Source organism: Lissotriton helveticus, chromosome 1_1 (assembly GCF_964261635.1).
Source record: "Lissotriton helveticus chromosome 1_1, aLisHel1.1, whole genome shotgun sequence".
NCBI lineage: Eukaryota > Metazoa > Chordata > Amphibia > Caudata > Salamandridae > Lissotriton > Lissotriton helveticus.
The window spans coordinates 503,996,339-504,013,014 of record NC_136057.1 but is presented as its reverse complement, the minus strand read 5'-3'; positions in this window follow the sequence as shown (position 1 = coordinate 504,013,014).

The window sequence follows — 16,676 nt, the reverse complement described above, 5'->3', positions numbered from 1 at the left end:
GTACTTGTAACAATCATATATTACTTTTAAAAACAATTACACAAATCGCGGTAGTACATCATGCGTACTGGTATCGAAACAGCTGCGTAAGCGCATCATAAGCGTACCCAAAGGCATGTGACTTTAAAAGTAGAGATTTGATTGGTTCATAACTTTTCCTATTGCGACTGTTGAAAGCTCCGTCCCATTATAATTATTCAACTTTGAGTTTCTAAGAAGAAACATTTCTTCTGAGAATCTTCTCAATTAGAAGGAAGATCACAATAATAAGAGCAATGGAGTCATCTTCCAGCAGTTCTTCAGAGGGAGATTTCATTCCTGAAGAATGTCCAAAGAAGAGGAAAGAATCTCTAATTTGGAAGTTTTTTACTTTTCCAGAAGGACAAAAAAAGGCTAATGCTCCAAAGGTAACCTGTAAAATTTGCCAAACAACTCTTTCAAGGGGTGATCCATGTAAAAAATACTCCTTTGGCACAGCAAACATGGTGCGCCACGTGAAGAACTTGCAGCCCAAGAACTTTGCTCGAGCTGCAAGACGGAGTTTGGACGAGAACCCACCTGCTGCTACACCAAGCACATCAACTGTGGAAACAGCATTTTCAGCAAGCAGTCCACACCCACATATTGATTCTGACTTTGCTAAAGTTAAAATTCTATGCATTTATTGCGATAAACTTTTGTGTTATGGGGAATAGTCTATAGACCTGATGAAACGCAGGAGGCAGGATCATTGCTGTCCTCGACAGTAGTTGTTTTTTTTTTCATTCTTTTGTTCCGCTTGGAATTTGTTGAGAAAACACAAAAAAAACTACAAAACTAAAAAAAACAAAAAAAAACAGTTCTTTTTAGAACTACCTTCACTGGTCAAAGAAAAACTATATTTCTATGTTAGTGTGTAAAATTTTGTCAGAATGAATGTGTAGTTCATAAATGAATGAATGAATATCTTACTAGTGTATGGAGAATGTGAAAGTGCAGAACTATAAGGAAGTGCTACAGCATAAATCTATACGGTGTTTATCTATAGTATACTGTAGTATGTCTGAAGCACTTGAATGTAACATATGTACATAAATATGTTACAAGTCTATGCTTCAATTTGCGCTGCTGGTGAAACTGCCTGGGTGAATTTGTATGTGTTAAGGGCGGATTTACAATCCCCTTGTGCCTCTTTTACACAGCCGTTGCGTCACTTTTGTGACACAGCGGTGGTGCAAAAGATGTGCCTTGGTGTGTGCTACTAACAATGTGACGCATCTGGAGGGTGTATTACATTGTAAAGCGCTGCGCCAGAAGAGGCTTTCTTGTGCAGAAGGCGGTGCAGCAACGCCTCCTAAAAGTGACTGAGTGAAATGTATAACATTTCATTCAGTCACTTTGGAGCTTATGCTGCGTCAAAACCTTGACAATGCTTGAAGCAGGTGTAAGGATTGATACAGCATTGTGAGCATAGGGCCCCAAGAGCATTGGTGGAGCTGTGTTATACTTGTAACCGACGTCAAGCAATTATTAATCCAAAAATTCCTTTGCAATTTAGTTTTTTTATTATGTTATAATAGGAATATGAAATATAATCTAAAAAATTAAATAAATATAAATATGTATATTAAAAATATAAGAAATTCGTATAAAAAGAAAGACATAATAATTAATACATTTATAAATTATCATTTACAAAACCTTTGAAATTCACTGAAAAAACCATAGGTTTCACACATGTTATAGTTAGGAATTAGCATTTAAAAAACCTTGCAAATTAATTGAAAAAACCATAGGTTTCACACGTTATAGTTAGCTGAACATTTCTATCATACAAAACCTTTGAAATTCCTCCATTATAATTAGCTCAGCTAACTATAACTTGCGCGCCCGCAATGCACTGCTGATGACGTCACATATTACATCACTCATGACATGGTCAGTGACATCACTCGTGACATCACTGATGACATCTCAAATGACATCCCTGATGGCATCACTGAAGACATCATCCTTGTGGCAGACCTCCTCTCACTGTAATATAACCTGTGATACACACGATCAAAAATAGAAACAAAATTTTTTTTAAAAATGGAGATACCAATTCCAGTTAGAACAACCTATTCGGTAATTCCAAAATCTACATACACATCCACTCATTCACCAACAATTACATATAGTCACTCATACATGTATTTACTCATCATATGTACTCATACACCTATACATCCTGTTATACATCAACACTCATCTATAGAGTTACTCACATATGCAAATAAACTATCAAATATCCATTTACTTGCATATACAGCTATACACCCACCACTACACTAACTTCTACAGATTCGTACACATACTTACTCTCTTAAACAATCACTTATAGAAACTCATACTTATTTATACAAGAAGTCTTAGAATCTCTCGCTCTGACATATACTCACTTATATACATCAATACTCACATATACTAGTTTAAAACATATGTAGTTACTCATAAATATACTATTGAGACAGTCATTCACTCACTAACACACCCATACACACACTCATCCACCCATATAGTCCTGCACACATGCTGTCTTCAAAACACATACAAACAGTGAGTCAGTCATTCATGCATCTGTGCGCTAAGTAACACTCCCCACCGAACCATACAGACACTCATTTTGGTACTCAAAAAAGCAACTAATAACCCATATACACACTGATGTAGCTACTCACCAACCCATGCAGCCACTTATATACAAAGTGAGACACTGATACAGATATTTAAATATTTAAAGATTACTTGCTAATACACCTATTCACTTAAATATACTTAATAAGTCAGTTGTACAATCAATTTTACAAAAAACAAACATCCATTTAGACACTTATTTACCCATTTATTCTTCCATCGGCGTTTAGATATACATGTATAAAAAATATTTATTTTTGAGAAAGACACACATTCACTGGATGGTGCCATCAGTGATGTCATCAGGGATGTCATTTGAGATGTCATCAGTGATGTCATGAGTGATGTCACTGACCATGTCATGAGTGATGTAATATGTGACGTCATCAACAGTGCAATGCGGCCGCGCAAGTTATAGTTAGATGAGCTAACTATAACCGAGGAATTTCAAAGGTTTTGTATGAGAGAAATGTTCAGCTAACTATAACGTGTGAAACCTATGGTTTTTTCAATGAATTTCAAAGGTTTTTTAAATGCTAATTCCTAACTATAACGTGTGTGTAACCTATGGTTTTTTCAATGAATTTGCAAGGTTTTTTAAATGCTAATTCCTAACTATAACGTGTGTGAAACCTATGGTTTTTTCAGTGAATATATATATATATATATATATATACCTATACATTGGTGTGTGTTTTTTTACATAAATTATTGAATGCTATTTTGATTAATAATGAATTTTTGGTTTCCAGGTTTTGGGCTTTGTCTGCGATACTTTATACATACACACTCTATCTTGTTCATCATGCCTGACTCTTCACTGTAATCTAATAACATTCTACATAACTATACCCATAATTACATTCCATTTCGACATGCCACATTAATAACACAATCTTTGCTACTCAACTGTTTCCGCCTATTCTCTGTGACAAGGAATATCTGTATGATTGACTTTTAAAATGTGCACTTCAAAATGCTCTAGTAGTTAAGTATGTATGTTCTAGTAATGGGTTCTCTTCATAACTATACCAATGTAAGGTGCAATGACCTTGCCTTAATGTGGGCTTTGCCAGAGAAAGCCTCAACTAAGTAAATGAATGCATACAAAACAAAAAATAAATAAAAAACGTACCCCATCTCTTGTTTCTCTACTCGTCTTCAACGTTCCCCTCCCTGAGTACAATGGCGGTTTTCTTTGCTCTAGTACCGTCACCCTTACATACACATTAGCACCTCTATCCCTGCTTTTACCTTACTATGACTAACTATACCTAGTATTCCTACCGTGATCTTAGTTATCCTGTACCCTAGTACAGCTACCCATGTATATACCTACTACCACAACCTTTGCCTGCTAGCAGTGCAGTAACTCTACCCTTAACTTTACCCAAGAACATTCACTTCCATCTCAAATCCTAGTAATCTAGTTTCATACCCTATACCTGTGCTTTATTACCTGTAACCGGACTGTACTCTAGTACCTCCACACCCTAGTACATATGCCTATATCCTAGTAACCCCAGCCTTTCGTAGATTGTAGCACCTCTGCCATAGTGCTATATAGTGAGGAAGCTCTACCACTGCCTATGACGTAGTACTGCTACCTAATCTTTAAACTTCTACTCCACCAAGTAGCTCTACACTCGCCTGCCCATTTGTAGTTCTTTGCCTAGCTAAACTCTACATCTTTTACCCTTGCCTTTACCTCTTTTGCTTCAGTGGCACTGAAGAGATTCAGTAAACCGAGGCAATTTTCCAAGACTGTAAAGAGGTTAGCAAGCTGCACAACGGCTGTCACTGTACACCACCGATAGACAGAACCTCCAGTCTACAGCTGCAACGAGAGCTACTAAATGATGCCTTCCTTGTAGACTGATATAGAATGGGCTACAACAACGATACTCATGGAGCCCACTGATACTAAGATGCTCCAAGACCTTTTACGCTATCTAATTATGATCAATAAACAGAGCATTAAGGGTGACGTGAATCTCCCACTTTACCAGGTACAGCGGGGGTGGCATGTCTGCAACTTGGGAGACAAATGCTCCTAGTTCACGCCATAAGGAAGAATGAAAAATGGGGAGACAGAAAAGGGAAAGAACGATGGAAGGGTAGAAGAAAGGAAAGGTGAAACTAAGGAAGGGTGAAAGAAAGGTAGTAAGGGCAAAATGAGGGTGGACGGATTAGTTAATGGGTGAGTGGGTGAAAGGATGGGTGAATGTATATGAGGATGGGAGGGTGGAAGAATGGAAGAGTCAATGGAAACGTGAGAGGATTGATGGATGGATGGACAGGTGAAAGGAAGGCAGAGTAAATGGATTCTTAGTGGATGGATAGACAAAAGGATGAATTGATGGATGAAAGGCTTTATCGATGCATGGAAGAATGTATGAGTGAGTGAGTGTATGGATGCATGCATGCATGCATAAATGATGGATGTGTGAACAGATTGATGGAATGGCCGATGGATGGATGTTGAAAGCTGGAATGCTGGATGAAAGAATGAATGAATGAATGAATGAATGAATGACAGAATGTAAAGGATAAATTGTGGATATCAGCGGGTAAATAAAAAGACTGAGAGCATTAATGAATAGATGATTGGATGGAAGAGACAAGGAAGCTCTTCTAGGGAGGATCCGACTCACTTACTTCGCTTGCTTGGTGGCATCAGAACTATGGTTTAAAGTGGGGGAGTATTTTCATTTTCTGGCTACTCCTTTTCAAAGCATGCAGTGCAAGTCAGCAATCAAGGGGCAGTGATATATTGGCTTACAAATTTCAGAACACATCCAAGCAGCAGAAAGTCCTGATCACACTATACAGGCATGTAACACTTACATTTACAAGACCTCATAATTGCTGTACACGTATCACCTTTTTCCTTACGTGATATAAACCAACATTTGAACATAGACTGAAGTGAAACATGTAAGAAAGGCCCAGTCCAGTGAAGCTGGGATCTAGAGGAAGAACTGGTCTTCTCATATCGAAGACTTTTCAAAAAAGGTTGTAAAACTATTTTCAGCAGGTAAATTTGCCGATAATCTTTAGCCTATGTCCTATGTAAAGGGCCCGTAGACCATCGTGTCAAAATGGGATATTAACAGTTGTTTGATATGTCAATATGCACGGGGACAACAAGCCCTGGCAAAGCCAAAAGATATGGCATTTATATAGTAGATGCACATAAAGGTACACAATATAAAACACAGGTATAGCATGCCTCATGTTGGCAGACCAGCTTACTTGCAGACACCTGCTCCAGGCATTAATGTAAATAAACCAAGAGTTATACATATTTAACTGCAGCAGCAAACGAATGGTGATGCGTATCAGCAGAGTAAAGGAAGTCACGCACCAAGCAGACCCTCCAGGATTTCGCGATTTAGCGATTTGCAAAAAAAATCGCGAAAACGGCAGTTTTGTAAAAATGCCGCGATTTTTACAAAACTGCCCGCGAAATTTGGAAAATGCCATTGTCCATATTCATACAATAGATGTTTGCATCCAACAAGCTGCAGATAAGAATCTCTGGGCCTCTCCGATCCTAATATCCCCTTATATACGGTGTTGGACTTTGTTTTAAGAGCACCAACTAAACTGAAACCCTGAAATACGGATTGTAACAACTTTACAAATAACGATTTGCATGAGTGTCTTCCAGGCGCATCATTTGTCTCACCCGATCCGTCACATCCGGTTTTTCTTGTAAAAACGGTAACAGTGCAGGCTTTGAAATCTGTCACAGTGCAAGCAGTGCGATGTAAGGCATGAACCAGCTTGGAATGTGCACAGAATGTTACGACTTTTTGAGAAGTAATATTGCATTTCTGATCAGAGCAACGAGCACCACAGCAAGCGTTCTACAGCGTCAGAGCCCTCTTTTTACCCCGGGAGACGTGACTTTAACTGCAGCTGTAGAGACTCACAGCTGATAATTAGCAGAAGCCTATGCAGTTACTTCGCACAGCTGGAGATGCAGTGACGCTGCCGCGGACCCTATCGCAAGCCAGGTGTGGTAGTAACTGGGACGCAATGCAGTTGGCAATCTTTTCCTCTGAGTAGGGCACACACGTAGACAGTGCAGAGCCCCTGTGCGGACCATGACATTGACTCACATGGACTCCCTGATGTTCACTGTCTCCATGTTCAGTCTCGCGCTTAACTTTAAACGGATGTGTATGCACCTGGCTGTGCACCCAAGGCTCTAACATATGTGTTGTATCTGAAATTCAATTCAACACAGAGCATGAGAAGAGAACTTCCCTCTCTGTCACAGAACAAGCAGGTAGCAAAACCGGCACTGAAACCCGAAGGTCTGCATACCAAAAGCACATGGTATGAACAGAATACATTACCCTTAAAATTAAGAATACATCTGTTGGCACCCTCACCCTTCCGAAAGCCCATTGGTCGCAAACAGTTAACAGATATTTGAATAATATTGAGGGGCCATGCCTCCCGTCGACCTAAATTGTGCTTCCAGAATAATAATTGTACAGCCCCAGACCCACAGTCCACAGACACAAATCTGGTGCAGCCCTGACTGGAACACGTACGTAATCCACCAATCCCATCCCGTCACCAAGGTTAAGAAAAATAACTAACAGTTTGAAAAAGATTTAAGATTACACTAACTCCATGTCTTGCCCCACGAGCCAATCTAACAAAACATATCTTGCAAACAAGACCATACCTGATTTTAGAAATTAGCAGATGCAGACTGCAGAAGTAGATGCAGTTACTTCGCACAGCTGGGGATGCAGTGACGCAGACGCGGGCCCTAACGCAAGCCAGGTAAATGCCCCCGGCCTCCCGATGTGGTAGTAACTGGGACACAATGGGCCTAGAAGATGAAAATTCTACCGCTCTCGAAAAGCTTTTGGACCACCCTTCCATCCTAAAGCTACAAGCCTTTTTGTGGGAGGGGATGAGGCTGGAGTGTCCCTCCATCTTGGAAATCCCAGTCTCAGCCTGCAAAAGTTACCATCCCTGCTCTGCATCCCACCCCCTCCCCACTCCCAAAAATCATGACTTGAACCTCGACCAGTCTTGCCTTCCATGGAAGACTGCGTACTGTTTCAAATCGCATCTGCATGCACAATTCACAGATTCTCGAGGAAGGAACTTACATTTTGTGAGGAAGTCAAATCTTTGAGCTAGCAACATTTCCAAGGGTCTACTCTTCACGAAAAAGTTTTAGCTCCATTGGTAAGTTTTAGCAAAAGAAATTCAGGTTTTTCCATATTTCAACAACTAGTTCATTTATTCTTCTTCTGTCTTAAAGGCGCTGTGCTGAAACCTAAAGTGTGGCGACTGGAGAGAGGCGTGAAGGGGCCGCATGGCGCACTGAATGTAGGCAAGGCACGCCGTGCATACAGTAAGAGAAACTCAATAAAGGAAATAGTGCTTACAACACTAAATAACATGTACCCTGTAACAACTGAAGAAAAGGGCCAGCCTCCATGGGAGGTCAATTGATTTCAGGCTGAAAATGAATGATTATCAGTAAAATAAAGTGCCGCAAAAATGCCGCTAAATTTCCATATTTGTGCCGCTAAATTTCCATATTTGTGCCGCTAAATTTGCCAATCCATGCCGCAATATCCTGGGGTGTCTGACCAAGGGGCGCTTGGTGAAGAGTTGAAGGGGAGCACAGTGTTATGTGCCCTGGGGCAACCATAATGATGCATCGTGGAGCAATAGGAGACGAGCTACAGGGCACAATTGGGCGATGTGCCTCATACACATCCTTTTGTATGACAACATAACGTAATTTTTACTGCTATAAAGATCTCTGTGCCTTTTACGTGTCCATCATTATAAAAAAAATGGAAATCTTAAATAACTTTTTCACATATTTTCATTTATTGTGCTCCACCGACACAAAGGGACACATGGTCTAAATCAATAATGTGTGGTAATGGAATGGGTGAAAGATATTGGGACTTTCTAATTTGAGCATTGTTCTTAAGACTGACTTAAATGTTTCTTGTGAATGTTGGATTTCTACTTTGTCAATTTCAAACCAATGAGAACATTAAATGCTTCAGATAGAATATAGTGAACACACACAAATTCATTGCTGACGCATGATGATGGCATCTCAAGCAATCAGAAAGCCAGCAACTCTACTTCTAGCATCACAACCCACATTATCTCTATTGGGCTTAATCATAGGAATACAACTTGGCAGCATTAATAACAAGCATTGGTAAATGCATGAGGTTTCGCCTATGGGATTAATAATAAGTTAAGAGGTGGGGCAGTGCATGAATGCATGGAGAATGGTGTGAGTGCTCCCTGTGCAGGGTGAGTTGTGCGAGAATGAAGGTTGATAAGTGTCCGAGAGTATGGTGAAATATCCTCAAAACATGCTGATTGATGTGTGTTCAGTGCAGAATGACAATTGTGTGAGAGTACAGGGTTAGAGATGCCACCCTGTACAAGGTGAGAGGTTTGCGATTATAGGGTGAGTTGTATATCAATAGTATAAGCGCCGGATGAGTGGTTTGAGTTCAGAGAAGTGTGTGTGGAGGGTGAGAGGAATGTGAGTGCTGGGTGAGAGGTAATTCAATGGTGTGTGAGTGCAGAGTCAGCACAGCTGAGAACGAACAGTGCAGCTGTTTCAGCATAACCCCAGCGGGGGAAAGGAGCGACGCAGTGACCTTGTTAGACTCACCAAAGCCGCCAAGCTCTCCTTACGTGCTGTGGTAAAAGTAGACAGGAGTGGTGCACAGTGCTCCACATACCCCGGACTCCTGGGAGGGTTAGGCAATCAAGGCAGGTCGTTCGTGCCCACACTGCCTGTGCGGGACATCCTGCAAAGAAGTCATGCCAGTCCTAGGGAAATCCTGCTTGTGCCCCTAGGTGACCTTGTGAGTGATTCTCTGGGGGCACTCTAGTCTGTCCCTGCTTCTGCTCTAGTGGCATTACCCACAGGTCCCTTATGTCCTCGTCCCATTCATAACTAAGTGGAGATGACCATCTCCCAACAGAAAAAAACAAGAGGAATGCTGGGACCCTAATACTGCCCCTCCCACCGAGAGTACATAAGCAGTACTTACCCAGCATCCCGCCTGTTCTTTTTTTCTGTCTGTCGACAGATTGGATGGTGTGCTGGTGCTGCTACTGCTGGGCTGGAGTGGCGGTGCTTCTCGTCTTCCCCCCACCCAACTGCCTGGCTGTGCGGGAGCAAGGTTCCCTGGACAGTCTCCTGGCCTGCCGGGCTTGCTGGGCGCCAGCCTCTCTTGGAACCGGTGTTCTGCTGTGCACTTCCGGCTCCTCCCGGTCCTTTGCGGCTGGGGTTCCCAGTTGCTTCCGGGTTGCGGGCTCGTCTTTCCGAGCTTGGCCGGGTGAGACGTGCCTCGCTGGACGGGCTCCTGCTGATCTCCTGGCTGTGACGACGGTGGAGTGGGGGCCTTGTTCCTGGGGTTGGCCCCCACTCTGGGTGAGTCCCGCTTGCGGGGTTTTTCTTTCTTTCTGGCATGCGCAGCTCTGTTGATGGGATGTCCCGTTATTGCTGGAGCTGCCGATTTGGGTACCAGGCTTCAGGCTCGAGGACGGAGAGCTCTCTCGGTCGCTCAGTTTCTTGGGTCCTCTGTAATGTGTCTGCGCACTCTTACTGAAATATCGCTTGTTTCCATGAAGCTTTAAGTGTTGGTTACTTTTGAAAAGTGCACGTTCCCAGCCCTGTTCTTTATTGCTGAGTTCCTTGTACTGCGCATTGACTGCAATACAGTGTATTCAGGATGTGTGTGTGCCCTGGCCTTTCCACGCTCGGCCGGTTGGGATTCCGGGGGTTTGCGACCCTGGGATGCCTTTCATTTCTGGCGTGCTGCTGTGAGAAAATATAACAGGAAGTCTCGAGCGCTGGGGTGCCGTGTTCATTTACATGTCTTCTCGAATGTGCATGTGATGTTTTTTTCCCTGTGCCGGTGGGGGCCTTGTTGTGCTGTTGGCCCCCGCTCTTGCTGTTTTCGCCCCCCTTTTTCTTCTAGGAGTCTCGGTTTGCTGCTTATGCCGGTCCTGGAGTGGTGGGTGGCTGTCCTTCTGGAACGTGCCTTGTTCTGGCGTCCGTACCTCCTGGGGGTGCAATGGTGTGTGCCGGGGCCTCCTACTTGGGGTGCATGCGTTCGGCGCTGTGCTGCGTCCCCTCTTCTTTTTTGGGGTATCCTGCTGCTGCCACCGGTGCCCGCGCTGCTTGCTTCCTGTGTGCGTTCGGTGGCGGGTGCTTCTGTGTGCCTGTGGTTGCTCGGACACACTGGTGTTCTCTGGGGCTCTCTGTCCCCGCCCCCCCACCTGTGATGCGTAGGTGTCTGGTTAGTGCTGGATGGTCAGGCGCTTTGGTTCCTGTGCTCCTCTTTCTTGGTCTGCGTGGTCGGGGTTTCTGTTCCTGGCCTGCAGCCTTGCCGCCTGCCCGCCCCAGCTCATGTCTGTTCTCTGGGGTAGGGTATGTCGCGGGTCTTCTCCCTTTGGTTCCCTTCTTCGGGTGGTACCCCTTGCTCTTGGCCGCTCGTGCTTGTGAGTTTTATCTTCGGGCACTGTTGGGGGGGGGTTTTCCTCTCCGAGGTTGGCATGGGTTCCTGTCGCCTCTGTGGGGGCTGGTTCCTTTTTTACTGGCTCTGGCTTTTTCGCATGCTCCTGGGGTTCACTGTGTTGTTGGGGTCTCCCTGCCTGCTTGCTTGCGCCTTGCCCTCTGCTGTTCTTTTGTCTAGGTTGCTTCTCGCTTCTTCGGGGACGGCCTGTTGGGGGTGCGTTCTGTTCCCCCTCTCCTTCTGGCTCCCTGACCCCGCCTGGTGGTGAGTCGGTGTTCCTGCTCCATGGGCCGCTGCGAGGGGGGGGGTCCTGTTGGCTCCCCTGGTTCCTGTTGGCCTGCCGTGGTATTCTCCGTGGGTGGCCTTGCCTCCGCTGCAGGCTGGCTGTTGTGGCCTCTGCTGCGCTTGTGTGTCCTGGTTCTTCGCCTCCGCTTCCTGGCTTCTGTAGGGTTGGTCGTTGTTTGGGTCTCCTGGTTCCTGGCCCTGTCCCTCCCGTCCCTTGGGCTGCGCCTGGTTCCTCTCATGGATGCTTAGCGGTGTCGTGCTGGGGGATCTCTGGGGTGCTCTCTCCCCTCTGCCTGCACTTGGGTGGCTTGTGCTGCTTGGGGGCTGTTCTGTTCTGTTCCGCTGCCTGCACCTGTTCTCGTCTTTTCTCTGCAGTTTTGCTGGGTCAGGCCTTTTTGGTGCCTGGTTCGGAGCCCTCCTGGGTCTTCCTGGTGCTGTGGGCTTCCCTTTTCTCCGGCCTGGGGCTTCGGGTGTTGTCCCGGGGCCTTCTGTGTGCTTGGGTTGCTTCTGGGGTCTGGCTGCTTCTGCCCTGGCTTTCCCTGTGCTTGCCTTGGCTTGCTTCTGGTGTTTCCTGGACGCCCCTCCTGTTTCTGCCATGGTACCTGCCTGGTTTGTTCCTGGCTGGGTCCTCCTGGGGGTGCCTGGTGGGGGGTTTTCTGGCTGGTATTGTTGGGCGCCTGCTCTTCCTTTCCTTGGCGCCCCTCACCCCCCCACCCCCGGGTTTTGTTTCCGGTGGCGGTTCGTCTTTGGTCCCTGGCGTTCGTGCCGCTGCTGTCTGGGCATGGCTGTCTTTTGCTGCTGCCGTGTCCTTTCGTGTCATCTGTTCTCCGGATTGGTGTGCTGTACCCGTGCTCCACTGTCTACTCGGTGTTGTTGTGCTTGGTCGGGCCGGGTTGGTGCCTGCCTGGCCTCCTGGGGCTGCTGGGTGCTGTTGGCTTCTTGGTCCGTCTGCACTCGGGTGTGTTTGTTCCCTGGGTTGTTCTGGTCTTACCTGGTTCCCTTGGTGGGTGCCTGGCTGGGTGTCTGCTGGGGCTTTCCCCTCCTGAGTGTTGGGCTCCTTTTGGGTCTCTGCTTCCTTGATGGTCTTTCTTTTGGGTCCTGGCGGGGTACTCTGCTGTTGTGGCGGCTTCCAGGCGGTTCCTTCTGGGCCTTCTCCTGCTGATGGTTCTCTTCCCGGGCTTGTTTCCCCTGTGTTGTTGGCCTGTGTGGGGTCCTGTGGCTCCAGGTCTGCCGGCTTCTTGCTGGTTCGGGATGGCCTCGAGCTGTGCCTCCTGGGGTTTCTGGCTGCGCTGTCCTTTTCGGCCTGCTCTGGGAGTGTTTTGCCAGACGTTTCCTGGTTCTTTCCTGGTTCTGGGGTCCTGGCTCGCTTCTTCCTCCCTTGCTTCCCCGGGCTTTGTTCCCGGTGTGGGTCTGTTTGGGTGCCCCACCCACCCCCCTCTCTCTCTGGTTGGGGTGAGGTTCTGTGGTGCTCTTGCCTCTGCGGGTCCCTCCCTCCTGGCTGGGGGTTGTCTAGGGTTTTCCTGCTGCTTGGACCTCTGCCCTTTCTGCTTCCTCCTGCTTCCGCTTTGGCCTTCTGTGTGGTCCGGTGGTGTTGTGCTGGTGGTTCCCGTTTCCTCCTGCCCTTTGTTTTGGTCTGGGTGCTGCGTGGGCTCCTTCTGGGGTTTGTTGGACCTGCTGATCCTCCTGCGTGGGCGGGTTGCTTGGCTCTGGTCCTGGCTTCCTGGTTCCTTTGGCGTTTGTTTCCCTGTTTTTTGCTGTTTGCTTGGCTCCTCTCCGGTGTTGCTGGGTTCGGGGCTTGTGGTTGTGGTCTGGGTGCTGTGCCCCCTGGGTCTTTCTTTTTTCCGCAGCTCCTGCCCTTGCTGCTTGCCTGGCCTGGGTGTGGGGTTCCTGGGCGGTCCTGTGCCGTATGGGTGCCTTCTTTTTGTGCTGCCCTCTCTGCCTGGTTTAGAGGCTGCTGGGGTTTCCCAGTTGCTCTGTGCTCCCCTCCTGCCTTGTGTTTCCTCTCTTTGGGGTTGGGGTTTTCTGGGGTTGTGGACGGTGATTCTGTGCCCGCCCTTGTTGGATTTTCTTTGTTGTTGGTTTCCGGTCTTGTTGGCCTCTCCTTGCTTAGTCGGTTTCGGCTGGTTTCTGGGGGCGTCTCTGTGCGGTGGTGTTTGGGTTTCTCGGGTTGGCGGCCTCCTTTTTTGGAGCCCTGGCCTTCTGTTTATCTCCGGTCCTTGTCCCTGCTGTCCTGTTCTGGGTTGCGGGACGGTTGTTTCCTGCAGTCTTCCTTTCCTTCTTCTCGGTGCCCCCTTGGGTTGCTGCTTTGTTGTGGTTTCCTGGGTGTGCTTGTGGGTGTGGAAGGCCGGTTTTCTGCTTTGGTATTCCCCACTTAGTTATGAATGGAACGAGGACATAAGGGACCTGGGGGTAATGCTCTATTGCTTACCGGTAATCTTCTTTACTCCGGGTCCCGTTGTCCTCGTCCCATTCATACGCCCCTCCCTCCCTCACGGGCGGCCGGCCTTCCTGTCTGGGCTTGGTTGTACAGGCGAAATGCTGGGTAAGTACTGCTTATGTACTCCCGGTGGGAGGGGCAGTATTAGGGTCCCAGCATTCCTCTTGTTTTTTTCTGTCGGGAGATGGTCATCTCCACTTAGTTATGAATGAGACTAGGACAACGAGACCCAGAGAAATGAAGATTACCGGTAAGTAATAGAGCATTGTAATGGGCACTCTCGATTTGAGTGCTGCAGATAGAAAACAAGCATTTGCAATGCAACAGGTCTCGCAGTTACACACGTTTTTAGCTATTGGCATTGTATATGGCTACGCCTTTTATTTTGGTATTGGTTTTAAAACATAAATAAAAGACATTGTCATTTACAATGACAATAGCTTAAACTTGCGTAAATGCGAGCCCTATTGCATTACAAATGCTTGTTAGCAATGTTGTAGCAAGGTTGCCACTGGGCCCAATTCCAACAAGGAAAAGGTGCACTGCCCCGGTTGGCAGCAGAAGACAGCCAATGACGAGGCTGAGACCCTGCGCAAACCTTTTGTAAATAATTCCCTTTCACTGTATATGTTTACGGAATTAGCTATTTGTTCCCCAATCTATTTCATGTGGGATCGCAATATGCACTGTGCGCATTACCCAGAGGCATAGCAATCAGGAGTGAAGCAGGTGCAGTGGCACCGGGGATCAGCAGTATAAAGGGCCTATTGCCCCCTATTTATTGCTGATTTTTGTTACCAAACCACGACATGGAGGGATGGAGTGGTGCATTCTCCTTTCTTGCATTCGGGCCCCTGGCACCCTGGTTACTCCTCTCCTGGTAGTACCACGAGTCAGGGCACATTTTTACGAAGGAAATCCGTGCAACATTGTGTAAAAGTACACAAGCTGTTTTTTAATATATATGCTGGGTAAAGGCCGGATGTGTGAATAATGAGTTCTTGTTTATCCAGGAATGCAGAATTGAAAAAACGTAGTGAGTTCGGGCACGCACAAGTCAGGTATTGACTGTTTGCTATTCGTCCCGCTGTATAAACTTCATTTGAAGCGCGAGAAGGGCCTGTGTACTACGGGCCTGTCAGAGCCCTGTCTGAGAGGCAGGGAGGGTCCCCCTGGGGTGGAGGGACGGTTGTCAGATCTGAGGGTTGAAACCCAGGAAGAGGTGTGTGGTGGGTCCGAGGAAGCACCTGAAAGACAAAAGTACCCGAGTGGGCACACCCAGCTGAATGCGGCCTGGTGCCAGGGGGTCGGACCCAGCAGGGCGAACTGATCTGCTGAGCCAGTCAGCATACTGAGACAACACCTATCCGGGGCTAAGTTAACAGGGACAGAAATATGTAGGGAAGGGACGCTCTGGTGAAAGAACATGCTGACAAGTTAGAATAGAAAAAACTGAAGTGGAAATTGTTTCCCGGAGCCTGTCATGGAAATCTTGGATATTTAAAAGTGATCAGGAGGAGGAGTGTCCAGGATGGTGACGGAATAGGACGCAGTGATCTGAGCTCCACCAGGTGCCTAGGCAGCTTGCTCATATAACCACAGAGGAGGTGATTTCTGACAGAATCGACCAGCATTCACATTCAGGGTACAAGCAGTGGCCCAACTGGGGCACCCCGGCGACAGCCCACACACAGACGGCCGATGTCCACAGCAGCAAGGAGCAGGGGCACGAAGAGACTGGTGCGGAGGAACAGAGTTGAGAAATCGGAAATTCAGGGTTGTGTCAGACCTGCACCAGGGAGTGGATCGTTGCTCACCCGCCCCCTGCCTGGACACGGTGAGTCTTGTTGTTCTCGAGCCCGGCGGGAGTGAGGAGTGGCGGTGAGTCACTGCACGCCTGTCATGCTCATAAAACATGGCTCAGTAAATCAGACGCGGGACATTAAAAGAAAAAAAAGCATTGCATAAACACATGATGTACGTGAAGCGGGCACCTTAGCAAGTAATTTAAAAATCAAGTAGTCCCTAAACAAAACTAACAAAGCCAGAAAGCGCAATAAAACAGTAGTTGGTTGGTGCTGCTTCCGATAAAAACGGAAGTGATGCATCGGATCAATAGCCAACAGAAACAAAGATAACAACAGCAATGCCAGACTTAGAAAAATCGCAAAGGACAGGAGAAATTCCACGGACTTTCCACCAACATACAGATTACTTGAGGTCACGCTGAGACAGCGCATGCGCTGCTAAGGCGAGACCTAAAAACAGGACTAGAAGCATCCAGTCTCCATAGCGCTCGGCCCTACGGCAATCTGGCAGCGCTGAAAGTGCCAAAGCTGCTCCAAAGCAGTGTCAAAAGCAAATTACAAGCAGGATTCGTTGCTGACTGACTTTAAGGTGCAACATCACTTTTCTAGCATAATAAATGATCCCTCTGTGCAGCCATACGCCTCACGCGTTTCTTTTTTTGACTGCACTACAAATGTTAGCCCAATCCATTATGATCACCATTGTATGTCACTTTGCCATTCAAATATGGGCCCACTTATAGACTGCTAGGAAGTAATTAAAAATAAAACTAGAGTGGGTGCCTGCTTCAGCCCGGGGGGGACTTGTGAGTGTGCGTTTCCCCGGGGGACTGGTGTGTGCAATTTGAGCTTGGCTTCCCAGTATGCCGAACTGGGATCACAAGGTCTCTATGCACTGATCCCATGGCAGTCGGCAAGTGTTGTAACTTTAAAGAAAGGGTGTAG